This window comes from Rhineura floridana, chromosome 1 (assembly GCF_030035675.1).
Source record: "Rhineura floridana isolate rRhiFlo1 chromosome 1, rRhiFlo1.hap2, whole genome shotgun sequence".
NCBI classification, from domain to species: domain Eukaryota; kingdom Metazoa; phylum Chordata; class Lepidosauria; order Squamata; family Rhineuridae; genus Rhineura; species Rhineura floridana.
In genome coordinates, this window is record NC_084480.1 from 150658330 (window position 1) to 150681010 (window position 22681).

Here is a 22681-nt window from a genome sequence, read left to right on the forward strand (position 1 = left end):
CTGAGGCTTCCGGCAACTGGTTTTCAGAAGCATGCTGCCTCTGACTAGGGTGGCAGAGCACAGCCATCATGGCTAGTAGCCATTGATAGCCCTGTCCTCCATGAATTTGTCTAATCTTCTTTTAAAGCCATCCAAGCTGGTGGCCATTACTGCATCTTGTGGGAGCAAATTCCATAGTTTAACTATGCGCTGAGTAAAGAAGTACTTCCTTTTGTCTGTCCTGAATCTTCCAACATTCAGCTTCTTTGAATGTCCACGAGTTCTAGTATTATGAGAGAGGGAGAAGAACTTTTCTCTATCCACTTTCTCAGTGCCATGCATAATTTTATACTATCATGTCTCCTCTGACCCGCCTTTTCTCTAAACTAAAAAGCCCCAAATGCTGCAACCTTTCCTCGTAAGGGAGTCGCTCCATCCCCTTGATCATTCTGGTTGCCCTCTTCTGAACCTTTTCCAACTCTATCATATCCTTTTTGAGATGAGGCGACCAGAACTGTACACAGTATTCCAAATGCGGCCGCACCATAGATTTATACAACGGCATTATGATATTGGCTGTTTTATTTTCAATACCTTTCCTAATTATCCCTAGCATGGAATTTGCCTTTTTCACAGCTGCCGCACACTGGGTTGACATTTTCATTGTGCTGTCCACTACAACCCCGAGGTCTCTCTCCTGGTCGGTCACCGCCAGTTCAGACCCCATGAGCGTATATGTGAAATTAAGATTTTTTGCTCCAATATGCATAATTTTACACTTGTTTATATTGAATTGTATTTGCCATTTTTCTGCCCATTCACTCAGTTTGGAGAGGTCTTTTTGGAGCTCTTCGCAATCCCTTTTTGTTTTAACAACCCTGAACAATTTAGTATCGTCAGCAAACTTGGCCACTTCACTGCTCACTCCTAATTCTAGGTCATTTATGAACAAGTTGAAAAGTACAGGTCCCAATACCGATCCTTGAGGGACTCCACTTTCTACAGCCCTCCATTGGGAGAACTGTCCGTTTATTCCTACTCTCTGCTTTCTGCTTCTTAACCAATTCCTTATCCACAAGAGGACCTCTCCTCTTATTCCATGACTGCTAAGCTTCCTCAGAAGCCTTTGGTGAGGTACCTTGTCAAATGCTTTTTGAAAGTCTAAGTACACTGTGTCCACTGGATCACCTCTATCTATATGCTTGTTGACACTCTCAAAGAATTCTAATAGGTTACTGAGACAGGACTTTCCCTTGCAGAAGCCATGCTGGCTCTGCTTCAGCAAGGCTTGTTCTTCTATGTGCTTAGTTAATCTAGCTTTAATAATACTTTCTACCAGTTTTCCAGGGACAGAAGTTAAGCTAACTGCCCTGTAATTTCCGGGATCCCCTCTGGATCCCTTTTTGAAGATTGGCGTTACATTTGCCACTTTCCAGTCCTCAGGCACGGAGGAGGACCCGAGGGACAAGTTACATATTTTAGTTAGCAGATCAGCAATTTCACCTTTGAGTTCTTTGAGAACTCTCGGGTGGATACCATCCGGGCCCAGTGATTTGTCAGTTTTTATATTGTCCATTAAGCTTAGAACTTCCTCTCTCGTTACCACTATTTGTCTTAGTTCCTCAGAATCCCTTCCTGCAAATGTTAGTTCAGGTTCAGGGATCTGCCCTATATCTTCCACTGTGAAGACAGATGCAAAGAATTCATTTAGCTTCTCTGCAATCTCCTTATCGTTCTTTAGTACACCTTTGACTCCCTTATCATCCAAGGGTCCAATTGTCTCCCTAGATGGTCTCCTGCTTTGAATGTATTTATAGAATTTGTTGTTGTTGGTTTTTATGTTCTTAGCAATGTGCTCCTCAAATTCTTTTTTAGCATCCCTTATTGTCTTCTTGCATTTCTTTTGCCAGAGTTTGTGTTCTTTTTTATTTTCTTCATTCGGACAAGACTTCCATTTTCTGAAGGAAGACTTTTTGCCTCTAAGAGCTTCCTTGACTTTGCTTGTTAACCATGCTGGCATCTTCTTGGCCCTGGCGGTACCTTTTCTGATCTGCGGTATGCACTCCAGTTGAGCTTCTAATATAGTGTTTTTAAACAACTTCCAAGCATTTTCGAGTGATGTGACCCTCTGGACTTTGTTTTTCAGCTTTCTTTTTACCAATCCCCTCATTTTTGTGAAGTTTCCTCTTTTGAAGTCAAATGTGACCGTGTTGGATTTTCTTGGCAATTGGCCATTTACATGTATGTTTAATTTAATAGCACTGTGGTCACTGCTCCCAATCGGTTCAACAACACTTACATCTCGCACCAGGTCCCGGTCCCCACTGAGGATTAAGTCCAGGGTTGCCGTCCCTCTGGTCGGTTCCATGACCAACTGATCTAGGGAATAGTCATTTAGAATATCTAGAAACTTTGCTTCTTTGTCATGACTGGAACACATATGCAGCCAGTCTATGTCCGGGTAGTTGAAGTCACCCATTACTACCACATTTCCTAGTTTGGATGCTTCCTCAATTTCATATCTCATCTCAAGGTCTCCCTGAGCATTTTGATCAGGGGGACGATAGATCGTTCCCAGTATTAAGTCCCTCCTGGGGCACGGTATCACCACCCACAACGATTCTGTGGAGGAGTCTGCCTCTTTTGGGGTTTCGAGCTTGCTGGATTCAATGCCTTCTTTCACGTATAGAGCGACTCCGCCACCAATACGTCCTTCCCTGTCCTTCCGATATAGTTTATATCCAGGGATAACCGTATCCCACTGGTTTTCTCCATTCCACCAGGTCTCGTTTATGCTCACTATATCAATGCTCTTCTCTAAGACCAAGCACTCCAGTTCTCCCATCTTGGTTCGGAGGCTCCTAGCATTAGCGTACAGGCACTTGTAAGCAGTGTCTCTCTTCAAGTGTCTTTGGCACTTGTGGTTAGGCCTGTGGTAATTTTGCTCTTCTGAATTTGTATCCTGTGCCCCTGCTCCCACAATGCCTACTTCTAGGCCTACCCCTTTTAAAATTTTGTAATTTCTTTGGTTTTTATCCCAGGGGGGAGGTTTATTCCGAACCGGACCTTTCTCAGCTCCTGTCGGGTTTCCCCCCTCAGTCAGTTTAAAAGCTGCTCTGCTACCTTTTTAATTTTAAGTGCCAGCAGTCTGGTTCCATTCTGGTTCAAGTGGAGCCCGTCCCTTTTGTACAGGCCCGGCTTGTCCCAAAATGTTCCCCAGTGCCTAACAAATCCAAACCCTTCCACCCGACACCATCGTCTCATCCACGCATTGAGACTGCGAAGCTGGGCCTGTCTGGCTGGTCCTGCGCGTGGAACTGGTAGCATTTCAGAGAAAGCCACCTTGGAGGTCCTGGCTTTCAGCATCCTACCTAGCAACCTAAATTTTGCTTCCAGGACCTCACGGCTGCATTTCCCCATGTCGTTGGTGCCAACGTGCACCACGACCACTGACTCCTTCCCAGCACTGTCTACCAAACTATCTAAACGACGGGTGATATCCGCAACCTTCGCACCAGGCAGGCAAAACACCTTGCGGTCTACACGCCCATCACACACCCCACTGTCTATGTTCCTAATGATCGAATCACCCACTACAAGGATCCCTCCACCCCCTGGAGATATATCCTCGGCACGAGAGGATAGCTGCTCATCCCCCAAGGAATGGGTCCCTTCTAAGGGATCATTTCCCTCTTCCTCAGTTGGATGCTCTCCTTCCCCGAGACCATCGTTCTCCATGATAGCAGGAGAGCTATCATCGTTGGAGTGGGACTCAGCTATAACGTCCCTGAAGGCCTCCTCCACACACCTCTCTGCCTCTCTCAGCTTTTCCAGGTCCGCCACCTTGGCCTCAAGGAAATGAAGTTGTTCCTGGAGAGCAAGGAGCTCATTGCACCGAGAGCACACCCACGACTTCTGTCCAACAGGCAGATAGTCGTACATGCTGCAGGCGGTGCAAAACACTGGAAAGCCCCCACACCCCTGCTGGCTTCTTACCTGCATAGTTTTGTTTAAGGTTTATTATGTCAATGGGTTGGAGACTGCGGTTTAGTTGAGGTTAGGGAACAGACGGGCAGAGTGGGGGGCCCTGGCCTCCTCGCCCTGCTGCCTAACTCGCCCTGCTGCCTAACTCGCCCTGCTGCCTAACTCGCCCTGCTGCCTAACTCGCCCTGCTGCCTAACTCGCCCTGCTGCCTAACTCGCCCTGCTGCCTAACTCGCCCTGCTGCCTAACTCGCCCTGCTGCCTAACTCGCCCTGCTGCCTAACTCGCCCTGCTGCCTAACTCGCCTTGATGCTTTGTCAGCTGGGGCTCCCTCTAGCTCATGGAGCAGGCTCCCTCGCTAGGGTGCTCTGATTTTATATGTGTGGCTGGTTCCTCCCAGCTACTGCTGCCAGCCAATGATGTGTTACTTGAGGCTGATGGCTATCAGCTGGGGCTTAACTCTTTAGTATTCTCTCAGGCTTCCTTCCTGAGTGAGGGGCGGGGCTGTTTAAGCTTTTGGCTGCTTTTAATCTAATCAAGGGGCTGCGCCTTCCAGGGAAGTCTTTTGTGTTTGTTGTTTTCCCACCTAGAACAGCCTGACCTTTCTTTAACCTAGGGAAACAGAGCTTGTGGTTGTGTTTCAGGAAGGCTGAAGCTGCCCTTTTTAGGAAGGACTGAGCTGACTCTCTCCCTGTATGTGTCGGTGGAGTTTCCTTTTCCCCCTTCTCTCTGACTGGAATTTAGCCTTGTTTACAGTGTCCCCTGAAGCTTTCCTGCTAGGGTGGTGTTGAAAACTAGCTTTCTATGGGCTTCCTTCTCCTAGGATCTGTCTCCTAAGATATAGGTTCTTTCAGGATTTGGCTCCTAGCTCAGGGTGACCTTGGGCTGCCCTTATTACTTATTGCTCTGAGCTGTTTTACTTCAATTAAATAATGGAATAAATGGGAGCTACTTACCCTCTTTTCGCTCTGCTGCTTAACTCGCCTTGACGCTTTGTCAGCTGGGGCCTTGATGCTTCGTCAGCTGGGGCTCCCTCTAGCTCGTGGAGCAGGCTCCCTCGCTAGGGTGCTATGATTGTATATGATTGTATATGATTGTTTCTGATATGCGTTGTGTGGTCTTGTTCTGTAGTTGACTGGAGCAGTGAATTGGAAACAGGTACAGTGAAGACTGAACCTGGTGCAAATTAAGCCCTGGGCAGGCATCATTTTCTTTTTGGTTTGGAGTTATGAATGGATGACACCATATTTGAGTTAAATGTCTGTTTCTTCAAAGAACAATGGTTACAGAAGAGATGGTGTTACAAGAGCAAGGTCAACAGTACTTGTAATGGGTTTCTTCTTCTTCTTAGACTGATGGTAACTCAGAGGTCACCAACTTTGGGAGACATGTGGGCATATTTGGAAAGGGCTGTGGGTCCTAGTCACATAATATGTGTCATGGGGTGTGTGGCAGAACACAAAATGGCTGCCATACTTAAAAGAGCAGAAAAAGAGACAGGACTACAAAATGGTGTAGGCATGCCCTCCCAGCACCCCCTTCCCCATCGATGGAAAAAAGGCACCTACATCAGCCACTACGCTCACCCCTAGAAAGAAGGTCTTTGTCCCTCTCCTGTTCAGAACAGAAGGGAGCGTGGGTGTCCAGTCCTGGCATCCAAGGAAAGGTGAGCATGTTTATTTATTTATTTATTACATTTATACCCCGCCTTTCTTTTCATGATAGAAACCCAAGGCAGCTTACATATGGTTCCCAGGCGGTCTCCCATCCAGGCACTGACCAGACCTGACCCTGCTTAGCTTCAACAGAGTGCTGGCTCATGTGCCTTCAGACCACAGCCTGGGGCCTTCTTTTAGGAAGAAGCCTCTAATTCTCCACCAGTGTTAATATGAAAAGACTAAGGTAAGCTTATTGTCCAAGTGCAAAAGAATATTTTGGTAAACAGCTCAATTTCAAAGGGAAAAAAATGGTTTTATATGGCTCAAGCAAATCCAAAGGCCACAACAAAACCCCAGCTTTCTACCGAACAGCTTGAGACCAAGGGGTGTGGGGAGAAACCTGTGACTCTTCAGATACTGCTGGACCACAACTCCCATCAGCCCCTGCTTGCTAGAGCAGATGGAAGCTGTGGTTCACCACATGTGTTCAGTGTAGGGGAGGACAAGCCAGTGCAAACCTTCCCAGCCCCAATTAAACACAACACACCCTGAAACCAAGCACACACCACACTCTCCTTTGTTGGCTGCAACAGAATGTTTGTTGCAAGTCTGATTTCAGTGGGGAAGGAGACCCTGCAGATGCTCGAGAAGGTGTCTGCAGATGCAGGTGCGCCTGTGGGTGCTGCAAGACTGGTTTTGCCCTATTTAATAGTCACTTCTAAATGTTCTCAGTTCTTCCAGTGTCTCTTATAAAGATGTGTAACTCTCCGTAAAATGTTATATAATGTCATTGTGTGAAGACTTGGTTAGACTCTAATTTCAAGGTTTTTGCGCTTAATTTTGGGTTCAGGAGTTATAGGAGAGTGATTATGTTTATGTTTATAGAATACCTACTGCCTCATTCTTACAGTCTGTGTTATTTTCTCCACCCTCCGATAATTCTGTCATTGTTTTCAAAAGGAAGAGTGAAAAAGAAGTACCTTTGGATAGCCCTGTTCAGCCAATTGATTTTCCACACCATCAGCGATATTCTGCTTTTTCTGTCTATAAAACCTGCTGTGTGTTACATCCCCTTCAGTGGGCATGGCATAGCTGCTATGGGTGGAGAAGGAGAAGGTCAAATTCACTGTAGCAGCCATTTTTTAAAAATGTTTCCAAGTGATCATTTACCAAAAAAAAAAAAAAATCAGTTATTTAATTAGCACTAAGTGCTTATTCATCTGATTGCCCATTACTGCCCATGAAATGTAAAAAAAAACCCCAAACTTTTGCTTTGGATTGGAAGTGTAGATCAGAAGTGTTTAATTATGGAGGGGGGACACCACATTGCTACAATGGGGGTAACAAAAAAGGGAGAAGAGGGTTATTTTTCAAATCTTTTTTTTTGCAAAAATTGGTGATGTATCAATCTTCTTTTTGCTATTTTATATACCAACTTACATGCCAAAATGGTTTCTTAGAACCGCCTAATATATAAGTATAATAGCACTTCAACTCAGAGCAGAGCTTTCAGTGTGGATGCCCATGTTTTGTGAAACAACATCCAGTTGAGGTGTGACGGGCCCTCTTTGGCTTAAAGTTAATAGCACTCTCTCATTTAAGCACTATTTTCCTAACATGTTAATATTAAAAAATTATAGCCAGGGGTGATAAATGGGGTGATAAAATGGTGCCAGCTGAAAAGGTCATAGTTAAGGTGTGCTGAGCATCAACAGGTTCATCTGCCAGTTACATCTCTGCATATGTTGAAACCTCACCCCTTTAAATAGAAGAGTAGTGCTAAGGCTGTCTATATTTGCAAGGATTGCTCTACTCTTCCATTATTCTAAAAGCAGTTGGGACTGCCTGTGTTCTGAGAAAAGATAGGAGGACCTCAGGGAACATAGAGGACAGTGAATGGATGACGGCATCTTCTGAACAAACAAAGGATGGTCCATAGATGCTGATGTGTTTTAGGCTGCAATCCAATACACACTTACCTGGGAGTAAGTCCCATTGAACTTAGCTGAACTTTCTTCTGATTGGACATGTATTGAATTGTAGCCTTAATCTCTGTTTAATCTCAAATACTGATCTTTTTAATTGCTTTTCAAAAGGTTTTTAATTACTTGTTTTTGACTGTTTTTATTGATATATTAATGGTTTTTGTAAAGTGCTTAGAGGTTTTTCACAATCAAGCAGTATATAAAGTTTCTTAAATAAATAAAATAAACATTTTTGTCTAGCCGTATATAGTTAGAAGCAAGACCCATTGCTTTCTATGGAACTTGCATCCAGGTAAGTGTAGATAGTATTTCAGCCTAAATTGGAAATCCTATGTACTCTTATCTGATAATAACCCCCTGAGACACCAGGACTTGTCTTTGAGTGCATAGGATTGGCTGTATCCTCTTCTGCATGTGGTCATACATACTCATACAAATGCACACATGGGTACCCTTCAGCTGTTCATCTAATCCCACTCTCAAATTGGGTATGCCTTTATGCTGGACGGGCATAAATTAATCCTGTAACAGGACAGAGTGAAGCTCATTGGGGGTGGTATTCAATGTTAGTCCTATCCAGAGTACACCCATTAATATACATGACTAATTTAGATTCATTAATTTCAATGGGTTCACTTTAAGTAGGATTTAGTTGAATACAACTCCTAGCTCTCTGTTACTTGTGTCCTATTTTGTATTGGGGGGCATTTGCTATATGGGGAAAAACACATGAAAATGCTGATCATATTATGGAATTATGTAAAACAGATTACAAACAAAAATCTGCTGATACAGTAGCTATGACAATAGAAATGGATTATGGGGCAATTTGCAATCCACATGTTTTAGTCTTTGTAGCTGACCAATTTTAACACTGGTGATTGTAGGCACTCCCTGTGTGGCACATTAAAGGAGCCAGCACTTATCCCACCTCCAAAACTGCAGGCAGTTCTTTTCTGGCACATATTGGAAATCAAGCAAGAAACTTCAGGACTGATCTAGCATTTACTGATAGCAACAATAAATAAAATAAAATATGTATTACTAGACTGTGATAAGATTCAAGGGTACTAGCTGCTATTAAAATTATGGGGTCTGGTTACAATGCAGAAAATAAAATGCTTTATTAAATTAAGAGAAACCAGAGTTCAAACTGAATCCTTTCAGAATAATGCCATCCTTTTATTGGTTTTTGAAGAATACATGTATGAGTTTATGGATTTCAGAAGATTGTAACTGAAGAGAGAAAATAATGCTGGCTTTTTGTAAGGATGTCTGAAAAAATTACTTATGCCGACTTATATTTTTATTGAATACATTTTATAATAACATTATTAACAACAAAAAAGGTAAAAGGATGGATCTCTAACTAGCTTGTTATGCAGCAAATCCGCCCCATATATATTCTGTATATTATGAAAGAGCAGAACCTGAAGTTGTGTAAAATGTTTGTATTAAATGCTAACAGAGTAATAAATAATAAAAAATACATAGAGTAAGAGATTTGGGAAGAATGCTTTTCTGGCTTCCTCTTATACAGCATGCTTGAAGGAAATGTGTTTCATGTATGAGGAGAATCTTAGTGGCCAGGGTTGGCCCAAGACGTCCTGCTGCCTGAGAAAATGGTGCCCCACCGCCCTCAAGTCAATGTGCAAAATATCCAAGTTATTTTGGCACCTGAGGGAAGACATTCCAGAAGCAACTCTCCCGGAGGTACTACTACTAGTAGTAGTAATAACAACAATAAATGTTTATTGCTTGTAGCCGTAGGCTTCTGCACATACAGTAAATGTCTAACAGACATAGAATATGCAGCCTGTTTAAAATGCAATCAAAATTAAAAAGAAACCATAAAACATTCCAGATTTAATCTTAGATTTAGCTTGCTCAAATGAACACCTTTATAAGCCACAGACATTTGGTTCAGGATTCTCCCTCATTGGATAACAACTAAATTACTATGTTCTGTATTGGCCACCCACTAGGTTGCAACACAAGATAACAGTTTCTTTTGCGGACAGACATACAGTGGGCAGTACAATAAATAATGCACTAAATCCTCTATACAACCACTTACATGATGCAGACTGTTTCTTATAGTGATATGTAGAAACTTGCCTTCAGAATAGGCACCTGTTGAAATCTTAATTCTGTGAAAGCATTTCTCAATTATGGGTAGGTAATATTAGATAAATGTCTTGGGATTTGATGGTCTTTTTTAATGGCGGCATACTACTGAGAGGAGTGGTCATTATTAATCACTTCCCTATTCTGGAATAAATTGAATTTTCTAATTTGCTGATTAAAACTAGGTTGAAAGCCAAGCACAGCTGCATGCTGTGGGGGAATTGAAAACAGATTCGTTCTGTCATGGCAGATCGTCACCCATTCCCCCAGTCTCAGTTGTTCATACCAGCGCTAGGAATCTTGAGTCAGCCATTTCATTCAATCTGCACCAATACCAAATCATGCTTTTGTTAACTCTTGATTTAAATAGAGGGCAAACATGTCTCTCTGCTTGCAGCAGAGATGCTAGATTATCCAAGGATAAAGCAAGTATTTTTCTTAAGAATCCATTGTGGAATATTTTCAGTTATGTGACATTTCTTTTGCCCCAGATCTCGGACCCATAGAACATTTTGGCAACTGCTTTTCCAACAAATATTTTTAGACAGGCTGCTTTTAGAAAAGAAAAATGTTAAAATCTGTCGTATAGTTCTGGGTACCATTGTTTTGACTGCTTCATAGTGCGTTTTCCAATCAAGTTTGTCATTAAAACGGATGCACAGATATTTAAAAGAGCTACATTGCTCAATAAAACAGCCAGCCATTGTCCACTTGTGTTTTTATGTCCTTTCCCAAAAACAAATATCTTTAATGCTTCAAATATCTTTAAAATATATATTTTTTAATGCAAAAACAGCTAAACTTGACTAACATGCATTGCAATCCTCTGGGATTGACAGATAGCAGAACTACATCATTGGCATACATCAAAATTAGAACCTTGCTTGTATCGGCGGGGGATGTGGGGAGAAGGTAAGAGATGCCATCTCTTGCACCGCTATTACCAAAAAAGTTAAATAGAAATGGGCCAATTACATCCTTCCCAGACTCCTGGACAAATAGTCACGCCCTCTGTAAGGTGTCCATTTAAACCCACTCTTACCTGGGTAACATTGTTTTGAAGGAGTTTTTGAATTAACCAATTTGAAATGCAACAGTTTGCTGCCTTTTCATGACACCCAAAACCAATTGCTTGATGCAGCCGTGTCATTCTGCCTAGTGGTAGCTGTGACCCTGTGGGTGGCTTTGCCAGATTTCTGATCAAGTTCAGAAGTATTAAGTCCTGATGTGGCAGTAGAGTCCTTAAGTGGTACAATCGACTATACCACTTCTCTGTAGGGGGGGCTCCACATTTTTTAATGCTTCCCCATGTAGAAAACTTTCTGCAAGTGAAAACTTCATGGAGTAGCCTGAGCAAGAACCTTTCTCTCTGAAATGCTAGCTTTCTGTAGCAAAAGTGGGTTTTGTTTTTTAATTCATAGGGGAGTTTTCAAAAATATCACTCCTCACGTAGGGATGGATGAATATGTCGATTCTGGGTTGTCTCCGTTTCTCATTTCTCAAACCTTAAGTTGGGTTCTTCACATTTCCACATCAGTTTGCGATTTTTTAAAAAACAGCGCTCATGAAAAATTCATCAGCATTTTAATGCAAATTTCTCCTAATATACACGTTTTTGTATTGTTTCTCCTAATAAACACATCATTGCAAAGCAATTGTCATAATATAATGCATTTTTGTATGTTGTTTTAACTAATATGTGCATTTATATGCCCACTTCACCCATATGCCTTTTTGTACAGATGAAGGATGGCTGTGTTTCAGCTGCCTTTAAATGTAAATCGAATCAACTTTCTCCCCCATCCCTATCCCCATCTGCAGTTTGAAGTAGTGTATCCAGACTACCACCTTTAGTTTCTATCAGCTTATTGTGCTGCACATGTAGACCAGGCTCCAGGTTCTTACTACTACGTGGATGCATTTGCTATGGCTACAGTCCTACACACACTTCCTAGGGAGTAAGTCCCATAAACATACATACTGTACATTTACGTAACCTCTGTTTGGATGGCCAGGTGAATAAGAGGGCACAACTTCTGCATCTTTAATAGTTGTGCAGAAAAGCAAATTTCAGCGGGTGTAGCTCGTCATGCAAACTGTACCTTCTGAAATTCTCCCTTTTGCACCACTTAGAGGTGCAGGAGCCCTGCCCTCTTTTGCATCTGACCACCCTATGCTCAACTGCAACACAGCCAAAGTATATATGTATAACAGCATTTGCAGTTCATGTTCTTCCTGTAATTCTTGCTTCTATCTTTCTTCTTCCTTTTCCACTGCTGTCTCCCCCATGCTGATATGTAGACTGAAAGCTTGTCAAGGCTGGGACATGCCCTGTTTTGTTGTTGTTGTTACTCTATCAAGCATCGGCACAGCGGCAGTGATATCTAAATCAATTAATTTAATGGACAGCACAATCCTAAAAATATCTGCTTAAAAGGAAGCCCCCCCTGCATATGGGATTGCAGCCCTAGCTTTCCCAGCTGGAAATGGGATGATGGCTTTGTGGTTAAGGACCTGTTTAATCCTCCCACCCCAAAATAAGGGGTTTTAAACAATATCACAGTGCTATGGAAAGAACCCAAGGAAAAGCAGCTGAAGTGTAATATGTCAAGGGCATCTTCTGTGATTTTTCTTAAGCTCCTGTAACAAGTGGAGGTTGGATATGGATTTCTTTTTGTGCATAGTTTATGCGTTTTAAGCATGACACCAGGCATCAGAAATAGGCAGCAATACTGGCAAAAGAGGATGGTGTTGCTGATTTTTCAGTGATAATATTTGTAGAGGGGAGGATGGGTCAGAGAACAACACTGGTTCAAAGCTAGATAAGATTGTGAGATACCCATTGTAATAGGTGCCGTATAAATACCTAAGACAGATAGGAAAGTAGGTAAGTTCCTATGTTGTAAGCATGCAGTCCACACCCTCCCTGTTGGGCTTTCTGGCTCCAGGAACGTAAGCCAGTGCTCCTTCTATCTTCTGGGGGTATTGTCATATCTCTTTCCTGAACAATCACAAGGTATCTGGTGTGTAAATGCTACACCTGCAGATTAAACAGTGAAACTATGAAACAGTAGAGAGATATTGACCATTAGCTGATTTTAAGACAACCAATGGTCAATATATATCTCTGTTGTCTCATTTTGCTCTCCACTACCCCTGGGTATCAGGGGAGGTGTGAGAGAAAGGGATACCATACAGAAATAACAGTTTCCAGAGGGGCAGCAAACACAACAAAGAGTTTTGTGCCATCTTAAAGACTATCAAATGTATTATGGCACAAACTTACGGCAGAATAAATTTGTTAGTGTTTAAAGGACCACAAGATTCATTGCTGTTCATGAAGAAAGGAAATAGGAAAATTGGTGCAATAAAAAGAAAATCAGTATGTTGCAATGCAGTGCAGGGGTAGCCAATGTGGTGCCCTTCAGATGGTTGCTGGACCACAACTCAAAACATCCCTGATTGTTGGCCATGCTAGCTGGGGCTGTTGGAAGTTGTAGCCCAGCGTCATCTGAAGGGAACCACATTGGCTACCACTGAGTAGTGGAAGGAGTTAGAATTAGATAGGAATGGTCTGGGTTCCAATTTCTATTTAGATCAGCTATGATCTTCACTCATTGGTTTTGATCATATGAAGCTCCCTTATACTATTTGCCGCCCAGGGCTCCTGCTGGGAGGAAGGGTGGGATATATATCAAATAATAAATAAAGAAATACTACACATTGATGATCAGCCTCCCCCAGTGGCTCCATAATGCCTCAGACCTGCTGTTGAGATCCTGTAAATTTGAGATGCTGGGACATGGGACCTTTAGTGCACAAAGCCTGTGCTGAGAGCTATGAGCCTTGGGTATGTGACTGTCTCTTAGCCTAACCTTTTTTGGGGGGTATGGTGGGATTACAGCATATATACTTACACACTGAGCAGTTTGAAAGAACTGGGTGAGCAGGATACAATGTGATAGATATATAAAGAATTGCAACGTAAATAATAATAGGTGTGATCATAGAGGAGTGTTTCTTCACAACCAAATATTCTGGATGTTGCTTCTAGCAGATCTGGGATTTAATTCACAATGCCACGAGTAACAGCTAACCTATACCTTACACAGAATAAGCTGGTAGGCTGAGCAGATAGATTTGTGGACTGCACCACTACAGATTGGCTATTCATCTCAAAGCTATTCACCTCAAAAATAAATCAGATTCCCCTTCCCCTATAGTGCTGCGGCCAGGCAGATCAGCTGGGCAATTCCCACCTCCCCATGCCTTTTCTGTGCTATACCTCTCATGGGTTGTCTGTTTAAATATTGTCTCCACCTCTTATTTTGTGTATTTCTTCATATATCTATATTTGTAAGCATCATGATGCAGTTTTCGGTGCCACAGAAGGTGGCACTGCAGACTATAATGTGATCCAGCCATGCTGGACTCAAGGCCAGGGGGGCAGGCGGAAGAGAAGCCGGCAACACCGGGCTGCAGCCCGGTAAGTGGAGGGGAAACAGGGAGTGAAGGTGAACGAGCGAATGAAGGCAGGAGGGAGGATGGATTGGCAAGCATGGCAATTGGTGCACTGCAATCCGATGGCAAGTGGCACACCGTGACTCAGCCTGGGCTCAGTGCTGGGGGGGGGAAGGAAAGGGTAAGGTAGGTGAGCGGCACACAGTGATCCAGTCATGCTGGGCTTAAGGCTGGCGGGGCAGAAAGGAAGGCAGGTGGAGCACTGTGGTCCAGTTGCATTGGGTTCGAGGATGGGATGGGGGGGAGAAAGGGAAAGGAAGGCAAGGGATGGGTGACAACCCAGGGAGCTGCTTCATGGAAGGCCTCAGCATCACTGTCAGGAGGCCCCCTTTTTTCCAGTCCATGTGCTGGGGGAGGAAGGAAGTACTGCTGGCGAGCAGGGGAAGGGGGAGGTGCCTTGGAGACACAGGGCAAGGAAAGACATGAAGTGCAAAGCGCATAGGGGAGGAGCCCCTAGAATAGAAAATCTTTACAAACCAAATAAAAAGTATCAATTAAATAGAAATCAGGCCCCGTTAAGAATTCCATTCAAATGATCAAAACCCTCAGTGGGATTGTGTTTAAAAGGATACTCACAGCAGTGCAATCCGTACGCTGCCTAATACCCCATCCCTAAGAGGAAAAGCTTGGTGGATGTGTGCGGGTAGCAGGAGATGAAAGAGGCTTCCTCAGTAGAAGTAGCCAACAGGCCTCTACTACTTTAAAAAGGGGAAATGCTGGCAGCGTAGTGACGTTGTCAGGAATCATGGGCATTGAACTACAACACCCATGATACCTGGTGGAAAATAATGCTAATTGATGTCATTGGAATTCAGTCCCATGATTCCCAGTAGCAAAAGATTAGCTTCTCTATAAGAGAGCCCTTTTCCACCTGCTGACTTTTCTCTGACCCCCAAGGGGAATTAGGGTAGCCACTTACACATCTCCCAAAAAAGGGGGGGCAAACAGGGGAGCACAAATCTGCATAAAATGTATATGTATTTATTTGATTTATATCCCGCCCTTCCTCCAAGCAGGAGCCCATTTATTGACACACATTTAGAAATAATTACTATTATTTAAATAGAAATACAATGTATCTCATCATTGTTGGGAAGATTGGGACCAGATCACTTGTGTGCCTGCTCAGTGTGCTATCTAGGGGCTTGGTGTTGAGAGGCAACTTCGAGGTTTCAGGTGCCTTAGAGTCCTTTTTCTGAGGCAGCAAATTGTCTTGGGACAGCACTAGTAGCAGGGGTGCTCACATTCTCAAGCGACCTTGCTGTGAACACTTATCCTATCCAGGGCCAGCCCCAGGCATGCCGGGGCCCTTGGGTACCAGCCTGCCCTGGGCCCCTCCACTCCCTCTCCACGGTCCGCGGAACTTAAGCATCTGTGGACCGCAAGACAGGAGCTTCCGCGCCACCCGCCATCCCCCCACTATCCCCACGCTTCACCTACCTTTCTGTTGTTTTTTGTGGTGCGCGCAGGTTTGCCATCAATCAAGATGGCGGCCGAGGTTTCCCTAAGGGGCTGAAGCCTCTGCCGCAATCTTTGTCAATGGCAGCAACACGCGCATGTAGCACGCATGCGTGCCATCAGCCAAGATGGAGGCAGAGGCTTCAGCCCCTTAAGGAAACCTCGGCTGCCATCTTGATTGATGGCAAATCTGCACGCTGCAAAAAACAACGGAAAAGTAGGTAAAGTGGGGGGATGGCGGTCCGCAGATGCTTCCACTGATCGCGGAAAGAGAGCGGAGGACCCCCCGTAGCTCCAGGGGCCCTCGGGCCAGTGCCTCACCTGGCCGCCCCTTAGAACCGGCCCTGATCCTATCATCCATAGGTGATGGGAGGGCATATTTTTAACAGAATTCCTTGTATGTAATAAACCTGCATGATGGGAAGAAGGCTATGTTAAATGTCACCAATGTGCTAGTTTACTCTATTCAGGGAAGATTTTATATTACATTTCACTGTGCAGGATGTACAGGCAGGTTGTCAGTGAGGATACAAAGAGTCAAAACAGATTATCCAAGTTCTGACTGTGCGTGTCCTCTCCTGGTGTCCAACTTGCACATGCAACACAGAACACACATACATCAAATCCTCCACTCACCCACAGCCGTTTCCACAATTGTTTTGGCTGAAAAACCAATAGGGGAACTGTGGAGGAAGAGGCTGTACCTGAGATGGATGAACCACTGTAAGTGTACATTTATGGAAAGTGGAGTCTTATTAACTGTGGCAGAGAGAACAGTGCCCCCCCCCGAGCCATAGATCACACTCTCCCAATCTCCACCCTTAGAATACACTTTGTTTCACCCCAGGCATCTATTTTGGCAAGTAACTTTTTTCAATGTAAAAATGCCTCAGGTAGGGTATTGAGGTCCAATACTCTAATTACAGAATCACAGTGATTGGCTCAGGGACATCGACCAGCTTTTGTGGCTTAATTGAGCAGTGGCACAGCCACAGAATGCCTCCTAGTTCATAGCTGTAATCAACAAGAAATCTAGGGGGGAAGGTGACTTGTATTGTATTCTATGTTCTGGTTTTGTGCACCGCTTGGGTATTCTTCGAATGTAGAGTGGTTTATAAATTCTGAAATAAACAAATCCAACAGCAGAAGGACAAATAACTGGATGCTTTATCAATCCCCTGTGCTTCTGTTTGAAGCCAGCCTGCCTTTGCACCCTGCTGGTATCCCTAGCCCCATCAGAAAAGCCTGTGACACTGTGGTTTACTTTGTGTATTGTTTCCTGAATTTCTGGTAGTGCAGTCAGGAACTAGGAGCAGGGGAAGCTGTTATGTAGAAAGATATAACCATCTTGTGCTTGCCTGGCTTTACAGACACTGTCATCACAGAGGGGAATCTCTTTTGACTCTCTCAGCAGCCAGAGAATCCAGGAATACATGAAAGAGAGCAATGCCAGGCTGCCTTGATTCAGAGCAGAAAGCAGTTATCAACCAAAATAGAGAGGAGGAAAAATCTCAAATGGTAACTGCACATAATGCAATGCTAACTATCCTGAATTTCAAGCAGCTAGTGTTCAGGACCAAGTGTTCCCAAGCCGCTAGGGTCAAAACAATTTAATATTCAATATCCACCACCCAAGAATGTATTGAGGCAAACTATGAGATTGGACATTTTAAAGTTAACATTTGTGGCTGGATTAATCTATCGGAGAAAGGCAGATACAGATATTTGTAGTTGGCATTCAACTGTCTACACTGATATGTCTTTAATATTGGTATTTAAATTTTGTCACAAAAAGATCCCTTTCCAAAAGAGCATTTATGTTTGGATCAATGGGACAGTCTGTGAAAAAATTAAGGCTTACTGATTTCAAAAGGATTTACATGCAGCTGACTTTTTAAAAAAAACTAAAATCTTTTTAAAAACTCTAAAAACTGCTTCTTGCAATAGTGGTTGCTGCATCTCAGCAATTATTTATTTAAGAAGGTTCGTATCCCACCTACTCCACCAGGCTCAAAGTGGTTTCCAACCAAGACATCATACAATAAAACAACAATAAAAACAAAATAAATGGATGGAAATAACACCATAATTAATAAATATCAAAACAGATAATACTTGAACACCACCATAAATTTATGTGTCAGCAAGATCTGTGGACACAACTGACAGAGAAGGAATGGTAATATTTTATATATATTTCTGCACGGCCAAATCCATGAGTTTGAAGGAACATTGATATATGTATCTATATGTGACATAGATAAAGGGCATAATTCTCTACTGAAAGTCTGCTGGTTGAGCAATTATAAGGTTCAGCTGAAGCCCTGGTGCAATAGTAGAATGCCAGATATGCTGCCACCGCAAACAATATGGTGACAGAATGCCCAGATACCCAGATAACGCTGGCAGAATGGGTGACGTGGGGCAAAGCTATAGGTAGGATGTATGAGGAACAGTGAAGGGGCACCCATCAAGCCACATCATGTTCTCCTTCAATTCACAGCCACGCCCCTATGGATGATGCAACTTTACGCCACCCAGGTAAGCACTGCAAAAACAGGCCCTTTCCCCGACTGTCACTTGCAGGAACTCAGATGAGAGCCTCTGATAGGCAGAATGATTTGAAGGACAGTGGTGATGTATTCAAAATAGGTTGGCCGAATATGGCAAATTCAATTTCATTTTCTCTCTTCACCTCTCTCAAGTTTAGTTCACTCTATTTCTGTAACAGTTTGGTTAACAAAAGTGAACATGAAAATTTGCAGAGCATGGCAACTGGATTGGGCTGATGGGAGCTGTAGTTCAAAAAAGTAACTTTTCCAAGCTCTGAAAATTTGTACACAGTTTTGTATGCATTTTTGGTTGGAAAACTGCGTCACAAATTGAAGATGTGCAAATTTATAAGGAAAGCACCATTTTGGTTCACATATTGGTTTGGGACCTGCAATTGGTTTGCATTAAAATGTGAATTTTAATTTCTCCCCCATCCCTAATTCACAAGAATCCTGTAGACTTTGTGAGATTATTCCAAATGCAAGCTGTTTGAAGTCTGTGATTATACTGTGTCAAAATCCAGAGACAGAAGGCTTCAGACATCAAGTGAGCCATGTCCTGCAAACACTGCATTTAGAAATATTAATGATCTCATAACAAAGCCGAAGAAACTGAATATAGAAACACAAATGCATAGCATCAAAATTCCAGGAATGTCAACCAACAAGTGGTGCTATCTGACCTCTCTTCAGTAATTGTTATTTTGAAATGTCTAACTGGTGCACCAAGTAAGTGCACAGAGGTCATTTGACCAGCAGTCAAAACTCAGCCACCTCCAAAGGGGCATCTTGAGCAGTTCATATTTAGCCAACATATTTACCCCCCCCCATAATGTGAGGCCTTAAGCCATGGCTTTCTTGGCTTCTTCCTAAATCCAGCTGCAAATGTAAAGGAGGTAACAATTAAGTTGGAGTCTATCAGACTTAAAACAGGGTTAATAGCCATCTTCTGTCCACATGAAGCAAAGTCAGCACTAGAAGGCGGCCAGGTCAGGCCCTTACTGAGGGCCAATGCAGCCCAGAGGGGCCCCTGAAGGGGCCTGCATAGGGTAGGAGGGTAGCACTCCCATTCTACGATCTGTAGCAGCAGTGGCTTCCAACCCTGCTATGGATCAAGGAGAGGGAGCTGCCAGGCACACACCCCATACAGACAGCATGCTTCAATAAGCCTGCACACATGCCCCACCTACCTCTTCAGTACGGTTGCCAGGTCAGAAGCATCCCAAAACCTGAGATTTGAGGGGCGGGCCCTAGTGATGTCATGGAGCAGGCCCTAGTGATGTCACAGGGCGGGCCTGAGTGATGTCATGGGGCGGGCCCAAGTGATGTCACGGGGCAGGCCCCAGTGATGTCATTAAGCATGATATATTAAGCATCAATCACAGTTGCTTGGAGCATACAATTAAAACAAATATTTGATTGGAAATTAAGATAGAAATCTTAGCTAAAAGATGGAGCCTGGGTAGGGAACATTTAATCTAGCCTACTTGCTTTCAGCAAGAAGATTTAAGTGCCTTCAGGCCAGGGCAGTCACCAGAAGGCCACTGCAGAGACAAAGGAGCCTAGTGTTGTGGAGATGTTAGATGGGAGCTTTGGGGAGAAAAGATGGAGGCTCCTGAAGGCTGCAATTCTAAATACACTTACTAAGGGATTAAGCCCCATAGAACTCAACAGGACTGACTTCTAAGTAGATATAGTTCTACACTTAGGAAAAAGAAACCAAATGCACAGTTAAAAGATGGGGGGATACTTGGCTCAGCAGTACGACATGTGAGAAGGATCTTGGAATTGTCATTGATCACAAGCTGAATATGAGTCAACAGTGTGATGTGGCTGCAAAAAAGGCAAATGCTATTTTAGGCTGCATTAACAGAAGTATAGTTTCCAAATTGTGTGAAGTACTAGTTCCCCTCTATTTGGCACTGGTTAGGCCTCATCTTGAGTGCTGCGTCCAGTTCTGGTCTCTGCACTTCAAGAAGGATGCAGACAAACTGGAACAGGTTCAGAGGAGGGCAACAAGGATGATCAGGGGACTGGAAACAAAGCCCTATGAGTAGAGACTGAAAGAAGTGGGCATGTTTAGCCTTGAGAAGAGAAGACTGAGAGGAGATATGATAGCACTCTTCAAGTACTTGAAAGGATGCCACACAGAGGAGGGCCGAGATCTCTTCTCAATTGTCCCAGAGTGCAGGACACAGAATAATGGGCTCAAGTTGCAAGAAACCAGATTTCGACTGGACATCAGGAAAAGCTTCCTAACTGTTAGAGCCATACGACAATGGAACCAATTACTAGAGAGGTAGTGGGCTCTCCAACACTGGAGGCATTCAAGAGGCAGCTGGACCTCTTGAATCTGGATCTGTTGGGAATGCTTTGATTTGGATTCCTGCATTGAGCAGGGGGTTGGACTTGATGGCCTTATAGGCCCCTTCCAACTCTACTATTCTATGATTCTATGAAAATATTTATATAAGCATGACTATCAAATATGTTTATTATTTATACAACCTGTAAAGATATTTATAGTGCAATCCTATGTTTGTTTACTCAGAAGGAAGTCCCAATGTATTCAATGGGGCTTACTCAACCAGGGAAAACTGTACCCTGAAGCGATAAGGAACTTCTTCTTTTAACAAGTCTTTTAAGTTGAGACCTTATCCCAGTCTGCGTCTGTGTTGGAATTGCTTTTTAATATGTTTTTAAACCTTTTCTTAAAAAAAATGTTTTTAAAGCTTTTAAAAATGTTTTTAAAGATGTTTTGTTTTAATATATTTTAAAGTCTGTTTTTATTATTTTTAAAGTGTTTTTAGTGCTTTTGTTTGCCGCCCTGGGCTCCTACTGGGACGAAGGGCGGGATATAAATCAAATAATAAATCAAATAATAAATCAATAAAAATAAATAAATAAACTTCATTCATTTTTTAAAAAAATCAGTATTAGTTTCCTACATAATAAAAACTGTGATAAACCCTGCTAATTTCTTTAAAAATAGGGTTGGAGGGAGAAAGATTTACAACACAAACACAAGTCTGCACTATGTTTACACACAAGTCCCATTAATTTACAGCACAATCCTAACCATGTCTACTCAACTACTCCTAACCATGTCTACTGAACTAATGGAGTTCAGTGGGGTTTACTCCAGGTACGTGCTTTACTCCCAGAAATTGCTTTACTCCCAGAAAAGCAGATATTTGATTAAATACTTTCATATTTTATAGCCCAAGGTCTGACTCTTGGACAGAAGAGGGGCAAAAACAGTAAGCCATATTACTAACACAAAGTGCAAAAATCTTAAAGCCACCATTTTCTGACGTTGAGCCTAGGCATGCCTGGATCAACAAGTCACAACTCTGGCTTCATTGGCTACAATCCTGAAAGGGCGGGGTTACAGCCAGAGCTTGGAAAAGTTACTTTTTTAAACTACAACTCCCATCAGCCCCAGCCAGCATGGCCACTGGATTGGGCTGATGGGAATTGTAGCTAGAGCAAGGATCTGTAAAAAAAAAGTCGCACGGGGGCGGTTGACGTTTTGGTGTATATCTCGGGAACTAGACCACCTAGAAACTTACTTTTTAAAAAAAATTGAAGCTGAGAGTCCGGAGATTAAGGGGCGTTAGCCGGAGAGCTGGAGGGCCCCCCCAAAAACTGGAGACTCCAGCCGAAAACCAGAGATTACACAACATGGAGGCAATTCTGGCTGGAGGTGAGAAAGGCAAGGGTGGGGCCGGAGACTCCGGCTGTTTGCCGGAGATCTGGCATCCCTACTCTTCAGTCACTGTGAATGTCATGTGTGCTGCACATGCATGCCTCCCATCAACTAAGATGGTGGCAGGAGCTTCCCTAAGGGGCTAATGCCCCCTCTGTTGGTTGACAGTGTTCACAGTGATGGGAGAGGGAGGTGGGACATGCGGACAGGTACTGAGGGGCAGACTGTTGCCCAAGGGCCCAGTCATGCCTGGCATTGGCCCTGACAGAAAGGCTTAGGAACTTCATTTCTCCTGCTGAGAGGAAGAGTGGGATATAAATCAAATAATAAATAAATAAATAAATATCTGTGGTGGGAACTAGTGACCGGTCAGCACCCTCACCTCAACATTGCCTAGGATTCTTTGGGGAAGTCATGATTACTAATCTTGTACAAAAAAACCCATGCAACTGTATAATATAGAGTCTCTGTCTAGCAAACCACTCTCCAACAGTTTCACAAAATGCAACAAGAATCTAAATGTCCCATTCAAGCCAATGGAATTTAAATTCTATTGCTTTCTGTGGAACTTAGCCATGAATAACTTCAGTAGGATCAGGGCCAATACTTTCTTTCAGTGTTTTTTTTAAAAGAACACTGAAATGTGATTTAAAAATAAAGATCTTTCAGATTACCTCTTTACATTTAAACCTACCCAGACCATGTTTGTC